Raw genomic sequence first — 8,141 nt, 5'->3', positions numbered from 1 at the left:
CTCTCTCTCTCTCTCTCTCTCTCTCTCTCTCTCTCTCTCTCTCTCACTCCCTCTCCCTCTATCTCATGGCCCTCGTATATTTTGAGCACCTCTCTCCTCCTTCCCTGCGATTTATGACGCCTCCCCCCTCTTCCCCATCTCCCCCGGTCCTCCCCTCTCCACTCTCTCCTCCCATCTCGACCCCACTCTCCCCCATGTGTGTAAATCTCCCCCTGTGTCCGGCTCCGGGACGTGACGCACCCCCTAGCCCTGTCTCTGTCCACCCCCCCCCCCCCCGTTCTGCTTCCCCCTGTCTCCCTCCTCTCTGTGTCTCTCCTCTTCCTCCCTCAGTCTTTAGGCTGTTGGTTTCTCAGCCGCTCATGTGTTCCTGTTCCTTCTCTCGTGAACGAGGGTAATGTTACCGATCTTCCTCCTCCTCCTCCTCCTCCTCCTCCTCCTCCATGTCCACCTCTCTGCCTCTCTTGATCGCCCGCTCTGCTGATCAGTTCTGTATCTTTCACAGCTATGGTGGCTAAACATGGCGATAATCAATAACCAATATCATATCTCAAATACAATGTAGTTCCCTGTTCCAGTAGAATGTTTAGGTAGAAACAGGTGCACGATAAAATGCATGAACTAGATGCGTTTCGGAAAGGAGAGGTATTCAAGGAGGAGCAGGAGAGACAAGGGTTAGCTCCCTTTAAAGGAGAGGTATTAAAGGAGGAGTAGGAGAGATTAGGGGCAGCTCCCTGTAAATGAGAGGTATTAAAGGAGGAGTAGAAGAGACGAAGGGCAGCTCCCTGTAAAGGAGAGGTATTAAAGGAGGAGTAGGAGAGACGAAGTGCAGCTCCCTGTAAAGGAGAGGTATTAAAGGAGGAGTAGGAGAGACGAAGTCCAGCTCCCTGTAAAGGAGAGGTATTAAAGGAGGAGTAGAAGAGATGAAGGGTGTAAAGGAGAGGTATTAAAGGAGGAGTAGGAGAGACGAAGGGCAGCTCCCTGTAAAGGAGAGGTATTAAAGGAGGAGTAGGAGAGACGAAGGGCAGCGCCCTGTAAAGGAGAGGTATTAAAGGAAGAGTAGGAGAGACGAAGGGCAGCTCCCTGTAAATGAGAGGTATTAAAGGAGGAGTAGGAGAGATGTAGGGCAGCTCCCTGTAAATTAGAGGTATTAAAGGAGGAGTAGGAGAGATGAGGGGCATCTCTCTTTAAATGACAGGTATTAAAGGAGGAGTAGGAGAGGCGAGGGGCACCTCCCTGTAAAGGATATTAAAGGAGCAGTAGGAGAGACTCATTGTGGTGTTGGAGGGGGTCAGGTTATTGCTGGCCGGTATAATTGTCAGAGCAGAACCAACTCCCCTCTCATCCTCCTCTCTGTGTGACCCCTGCTCCTCCCTCGTTACTTCTCCCTACCGAGGATATCTCCCCCTCTGCCTCCTCTGCTACAGCTCCTTCCTTTAATATTTAATCTTACCTCCTATCTTAATGTTTAATCTACTTTTTTCCTCCTTTGTCTCGCTGACTTATCGCACACGGACCTCTCTTTATAGTTGCTTCTCTATCTCCCACCTCTCTCTCCCTCTCGCTCTCCCTCTCTCCCTCTCGCTCTCCCTCCCTCCCTCTCTCTCTCTCTCGCTCTAATAGATGGCCAGTGATGGTAAATGTGACAGAGGCGTTCTGCTGGCAGTCCCTCTACCGACCGGGGAACGCACAGTCTGATCTATACGCCGACTTCACCATATAAATCACCGGGTCCGGTCCGGCAGCTGGCGCGCCGCCGCCCGCCTCGCGCCACCAGCAGCAGCAGCAGCTCCGCGGCTCGTGCTGCTGAATCTCGCTCTGTTCGCGAGGCGGAGCGACGCGATTGATGCTCGCGCTGTCGTTAAACGATCGAGATAATTAAACCCTTCGCGCTTCTCTCGCACGCCACCCCCCCCCCCCCCCACTCCCCCCACCCCCATTTTGGCTGAACGCAGAGGGGCACACGCGCTTATGGGCGCACGCACACGCGCACGGCGAATAACCCTGATACACGCGCGCACTCCTAAATAAACACGTCCATCTCTCGCACGCGCTCGGAAACACTGCTTTTCTAACCTTTCTAGTACTAAATCTCTTGGAAGCTGCACACACACACACACACACACACACACACACACACACACACACACACACACACACACACACACACACACACACACACACACACACACACACACACACACACACACACACACACACACACACACCACCTGCTCTTCCTAATGCGGCCAGACAAACGGAGTCTGTGTTTCGGAAGACTTCCAACAAATTAGAAAATTATACAGTGCAGGAAACGCGTCTGACATGAGGTGTCTTCCGTAGAGTCGGACGCCTCGGGACGCTTCAGAGTCACAACGCGTCTTATCCCCCAACACAGCACAGAGGCTGGCCGCTCTCGTAGATCAAAAAACGCGTCTGAAACGCGCACTGTGGCCCCTTTCAAAGACAAATAAGAAAATATTTAAGAGCACTTGGCGTTGGCAGGAAGCGGCGAGGGGAACAGTCACCCCATTTATTCTTTAAAGAGGAGGACATTTACTGAGCCACTCGTAGCGGAGCGGTGCCAAATAGTTATCAGAGCTGCCTTGCATACTGATGGTGTTTCTGTCTACATTCTGATGGTGTTTCTACCTCCATACTGATGGTGTTTCTTTCTTCATACTGGTGGTGTTTCTACCCCCATACTGATGGTGTTTCTGTCTTCATACTGGTGGTGTTTCTACCTCCATACTGATGTGTTTCTGTCCCCACACTGACTGTGCCGCTCTCTCCATGCCGACGGTGCTGCTGTCTCCACAGTGCTGCCATTGGCTCCGTACGACCCCTGCAGCACCGCCTCGCTACTTTGCCAGATCAACAAACTGTCGCGCAGGAAGAGTGGACTTCCATCGAAAAGACCCACTACACGATCGAACTTTGGGTTTTCACCCACAAGTTCACCGAAACACTCGGTTCATCCGTGCGTAAAGGCTCCACGCACTCTGAGCAACATAGGGCACAGGCGCGCACACGAGGAGAGAGGGAACCTTACCTGCCGTGGAGAGGGATAATCCTTATGAGAGAGAGCTATGGCGAAGAGAAATCAAAATGCCTCGATTCAGAGAAACGGTTAAATAATCCCACTCATGTCCCGGTTCTTCCGGAGTCCTGGCCGAGACCATGGAGAGGAGAGCCGTCCTGACTCGTCCAGCACCGGGCGGGCTGTGAGCGTCCAGCTGGAGTCGGGAGGAGGAGGAGGATGAGAAGGAGGAGGAGGAGGAGGAGGAGGAGGAGAGAACCACAGCGGACTGGAGGGGGACTCCCCGCAGCAGAGATGCTGCCAAGAGTTTCTTTCTTGTTTCAAAGCGGAGACACCCCCTCTTCTCCCTTCCCACTGTATCATGTACGTTTCAACACGCAATCCGCTCCTCCTCCTCGTTGTTTGGGTCTCCGTCTCTGTTATTCCGTGAGTCGGTTTCGCTGGGGCTCAGCAGGCGAGCAGCGGGGAGATCCGAGGCGATGGACTGCGGCTGAAGTTTCCGGAGCCTCTTCTACCCGCTGGATAAGACTCTCCTCTTCTCTTCCCCCCACCGAGCGGTTGACGGCTAGGTCCGAGCAGCGGCGTGGAAAAGTCGCTCTACTTTACGCAGCCAAAAATAACTCCCATCGCCTCCGCTGAAGTTAGGAAGCATGGACCTCCACCGTGAGGAGACGAGATACTACCGCCGGAGGTTCGCAGATGTATATTCCTCTGATCCAGGGTTCAGTCGGGTTTACATTTTAAATATTTGGGATCGGACGGTCCGGTCCACTTGGTTGTCCAACAGGGTGTCAAGGTCCTTCAGAACCGGCGGATCCGTCGTGCCTCCGTGAGCCTGTCCGGGTCACGAAGAGCAGCAAAGAGATGCACGAAAATGGGAATGTGGTCTCAAGTCTGAAAGTGTTTCAATCAGGAGGGACCGCGAGCCTCCAGCCTAACTATAGGGACACCTGATCAGTCGATATCAAGGTCAGGGTACCGATGAAAGATTAAAAACTATAGGAACAATAGTAGGATACATGCTCCTGATTCAAACCATCGTATATATTTCGGCACATGTACAAAACGTACAAAAGAGACGACTCGTTGTCAATGCGTTTGGTTGGTTGATTGATTGCAGCTAATTGCAGCCGTCAGTAGTTTAGGAAACCGCGAAGTCTCTGGCCACAATGTTCAGTCTCCTCCACGGTCCTCCTGCTCCTCCTGCTCCTCCTGCTCCTCTCCTTCTCTTCCTCTCTCCTACTCTACCTCAGTGTTTGTCCTGCGCGATCCCGGTGTGCTAGTTTGAATCCTCTCATGTCCAGCAGTGAGCACGAGATCCTCCGTCCTCTCGCTCGGTGAGATTGAGAAGAAAGGCGACGCGAACGAGAGTGGGAGAGTGTGTGTGTGTGTGGGGGGGGGGGGGGGGGGGGGTGTGTGTGTGTGTGTGTGTCCGTGTTAGACAGTGGGAGAGAGAGATAGTGTACGTGTGTCCGTGTGAGACAGTGGGATACAGTGGTAGAGAGAGCGGGAGAGGAGAGAGAGAGAGAGAGTGTGAGATTAGGAGACAGAGGGAGGCAGAGAGAAAGAGGGGGGGGGGGAGAGGGAGAGAGAGCGAGAGAGAGATGGAGATAAGCGAGAGAGATAGAGAGAAACAGAGTGGGAGAAAGGGAGAGAGAGATAGAGAGGGAGAAAGAGAGAGAGAGAGAGAGAGAGAGAGAGAGAGAGAGAGAGAGAGAGAGAGAGAGAGAGAGAGGGGGGGGGGGGGGGGGGGGCAGGATTGCAGATGAGTTTACGCGTATGGCCACGTGGAGTTTGCAAGGCGAGAGTTAGAGCCAATAAAACCAGCCTCTTGGATCAGTGGAATAAATGCAAACATACAAATCTTGAACAGATGTAACCGTTATCTGATACAATTGACACCCATCTCTATGGTTATTTTCTTCATATTGCCCTAATTAACAGAGATACATTGACTTAAACGTTAATGTTATAATGACTTAAAAGACACGTAAACAACGGTTTATCTGAATGGAGTTGCCCCTGGTTCCTGGCGCCTGGCCCCTGGCCCTTCAGTCTCGGAGTCTCGTAGAGTCGCTGTTCTTTCAGCACCCCGCGCTGCAGGGAACTGGAAGAACTCAAGAAGAAACCGCGAGAGTCTGCTACGGGATTTCCACCAGAGCACGCTTTGTTGCCCCCTTTTGGCAGTGAAGTATTTTTTTCATATATATGTACCGGTATACTTAATCTTAGGCTACACATTTTATATTATATTTTAGGGATTGAGCCAGATCCTTTTTTAAAAAGTAAGAGAAATGAAAGGAGGATAATGGACAGGTGACAGGTTTATGAAGTCCCTATTTATTGCAAGTCAGTAATTCCCAGTTGCTGTGCAGCCTTTCAGTGTTCAGCCATCATATCATACTAATACCGTGTGTCCAGACCATTCAGGTAGGAAGGTAGACTTTGAATATATTACGAACATCCTGCTATAAAAAAGCTTGATTACCTCACGTAATAATATTTAATTAGGCATACCAATACAAACATATTTCATATTTCCTGCATCATACCATTTAAGCAGTATGTTGTCATCTTAGAAAACAAAAATCACAAGAAATAGTCAACAGAATATGTATTTTAGGTGAAAATCTCACAGAATTTCTGGCGAGTTAAAATCTCTAAATGTGTATTTGTGGCTAACACAACAAAGATGACTTTGTTGTGTTATGGTGACCGCTTGCCTTTGTGCGAACTCACAGACACCATCTTGAATACTCAGAGATGTTTGACCAAAGGTTCACCGTGTCCAAAAAGCTTCACAATGTAGAACTTAAACAGAGGTCAACTTACAGAGAACAGTGAAGAGAATTCAGTAAACGGAACAGTAAACCGTGAACAGATAACACTGAACCGTGATCCAACACATAACAGAACAGTGCACCCAGATGAGTGGGAACATGGAACAGAAAACAGTGCCTTCACTTTCCTGGAAGGAACTGGTCCTATCTATCTCTGGGGAACCTTTTAATACTCTTCAGGACAATTCCCCCATAACGTATGTTGGTTCTGATCTACAAGACATATGTTGATAATATATATACATGTAGGTCTGCATGCTGAAATCCACTTAAGCATGAGCCCAGCCGAGACGGGATGAGTAAGCTTGTATTACTGGAGAGATGAGGAGAGGTTCCACCTCCCGTTCCTCTGGAGACACCAGCAGTCCACTGCTTTGTTCATGGAGGGAATCCATCGCCCCACTGTCTAAGAAGAATGCATGAATCTTTCATCAGAACAGAATAAAAACGAAGAATTCCAAGAGAATAAAATAAAAAGAAATAAAAAGATTAAAAAAAGGTCAATGATCATGATCACAAACACACTTCTGTTCTTCCTCCGAGTCTTGGAGTTTTCAGTTCTTATTCATCGGGAACACGCATCGAGTTATGTTGCACAGGGAGCAGAAAGGATGTTTAAGTCTGAGAGAAATCCTTTCAAGTCCCGGTCAGCAAGTACGACCGATTATTTCTGCCCCTGAATAACCTAAAGCTTTAGGTTAAAGTAGGAACAAGTCAATGTATCTGATTCAAGGCTTGCAAGGGATGGCAAGCACTGCAGCCGAGGAGCTGCAGGTTCAAATGAGGCCGCATGACATCATGAGTGCAAGGATGAGGAACTATTCTCTAGACATGGAGAGCAGCGATTCATGCCACAAGGAGCGGGGTTCCTGAGCGTCCTGAAACGACAAGAAGTATTGACCACCATGTCGACTTGTGTTCATTCACGTGACTTCATGTCTTTAAAATATACTGTGACGCACACATTGATTTCACTTACATGCCGGCTATATAAAAAACATATGCTTATGCAATGACAATTATGCAATATATCCAATATGTTAGGTTAGTATGACAGCATGTACATCTCGTTAAATGAATGAACTTGATGAACAAAATGCCATCATGACTGAACACATTGTATATTTTCATTCCACTACACCAGAGGTCTACAACAGGGGGTAGCGGAAGTTTTGGATGATTAGACATTTTTTAATATCCCCCCCGATTTTTATAATTTATTAAGTTCCTTATGTTGTGTACTATTCATTAAAAAAGAAATAAATCATTCTTTAGTATGATGATCAACACAACATCGGAAGCAGTCAACATAAAAACTGCTCTTTCCTTTAGGCCAGGCCGATATGTTGAGATTAATTTATATTATAAACGTCTTTATTTAACTATTGAATTGTAAAATAAAAATAAATGTATCGTACTGATTTCCAGTCAGTAACGGTAACAAATCACTTTATTTTTGCTCTCTTTTTACAGCCTTTGCGATTTGCGTACCGCGTTCTATTACATCGCATTTTTTTGAATTTGATTAATCGTTCAGCCCTATCTCGCGCCCACCTGACATATCTGGACTGGCTGCGACATTTTTATGCATTTTATTTTAATGAAAGCCCAACAGGAGAAAGCTTTTCTCTGCCTGCTCCTTCAATTAAGAAGAAGGACAGCACAGCGACGTAAGTTTCTCGTCCGGTCTTTATATCTCCTCCTCCGCCGCAAACAATAAGTATTTGGATGAGAGTGCGCAGCCAAGACTGTTGGGAGAGAGAGAGTGCTCTTATGTAAGGGATAATGTACAGCGATCAGCAGAGAAATAGTCAGCCAAAGACGTTGACGTCGCTTAGCAACCGGACACGCTGGGGTTGATAAGTTACCGGACTACTTGCAAAGTGGAAAGAAAGACACTAACAAACATCACTAATTTTTGTTTCCACATTTGTTTTCGGAAAAAAAATTCCATTTGAATAGCTTTAATGCATGATTACATGCAATTGAAGAAATGTGAACATGGGACAATCTCCTTAGGGTAAACTTTTCATGCATTGCTGTAGGAATTACAGTGCAGTCTTCCTACAATTCCTGACGTTCCCGTCTGTTGGGACACAAATTCTCATTCTCACGCAGCCTCACTCCTCTTCCTCTTCTTCTTCTCTTTGGCTGTTGACCCCGTCCAATTCCTTGTCCTTCCATTGTCAGATGTTATAACATTGTTTTGTGCTCCAGCTATATATATACTTGCGAATTCATGGTTCATGAGATGCATCTTTGAG

The 8,141-nt window shown here is 47.8% G+C and overlaps 1 protein-coding gene across 1 annotated transcript in view; it reads right to left on the bottom strand.

Annotated features, from left to right (window-relative positions):
• The window catches only part of LOC130390944 (X-linked interleukin-1 receptor accessory protein-like 2), a 176,269-nt gene extending 173,163 nt beyond the window's left edge, over window positions 1-3,106 (bottom strand). Inside the window, exon 1 of the mRNA XM_056601126.1 lies at window positions 3,050-3,106. The gene's annotated coding sequence lies outside the window, so the exon portion shown is untranslated. The remainder of the gene's footprint in view (window positions 1-3,049) is intronic.
• Window positions 3,107-8,141: the final 5,035 nt, after the last annotated feature.

The sequence above is a fragment of the Gadus chalcogrammus genome, chromosome 10 (assembly GCF_026213295.1).
Source record: "Gadus chalcogrammus isolate NIFS_2021 chromosome 10, NIFS_Gcha_1.0, whole genome shotgun sequence".
NCBI classification, from domain to species: domain Eukaryota; kingdom Metazoa; phylum Chordata; class Actinopteri; order Gadiformes; family Gadidae; genus Gadus; species Gadus chalcogrammus.
This window is presented reverse-complemented; position numbering and strand designations above follow the sequence as displayed.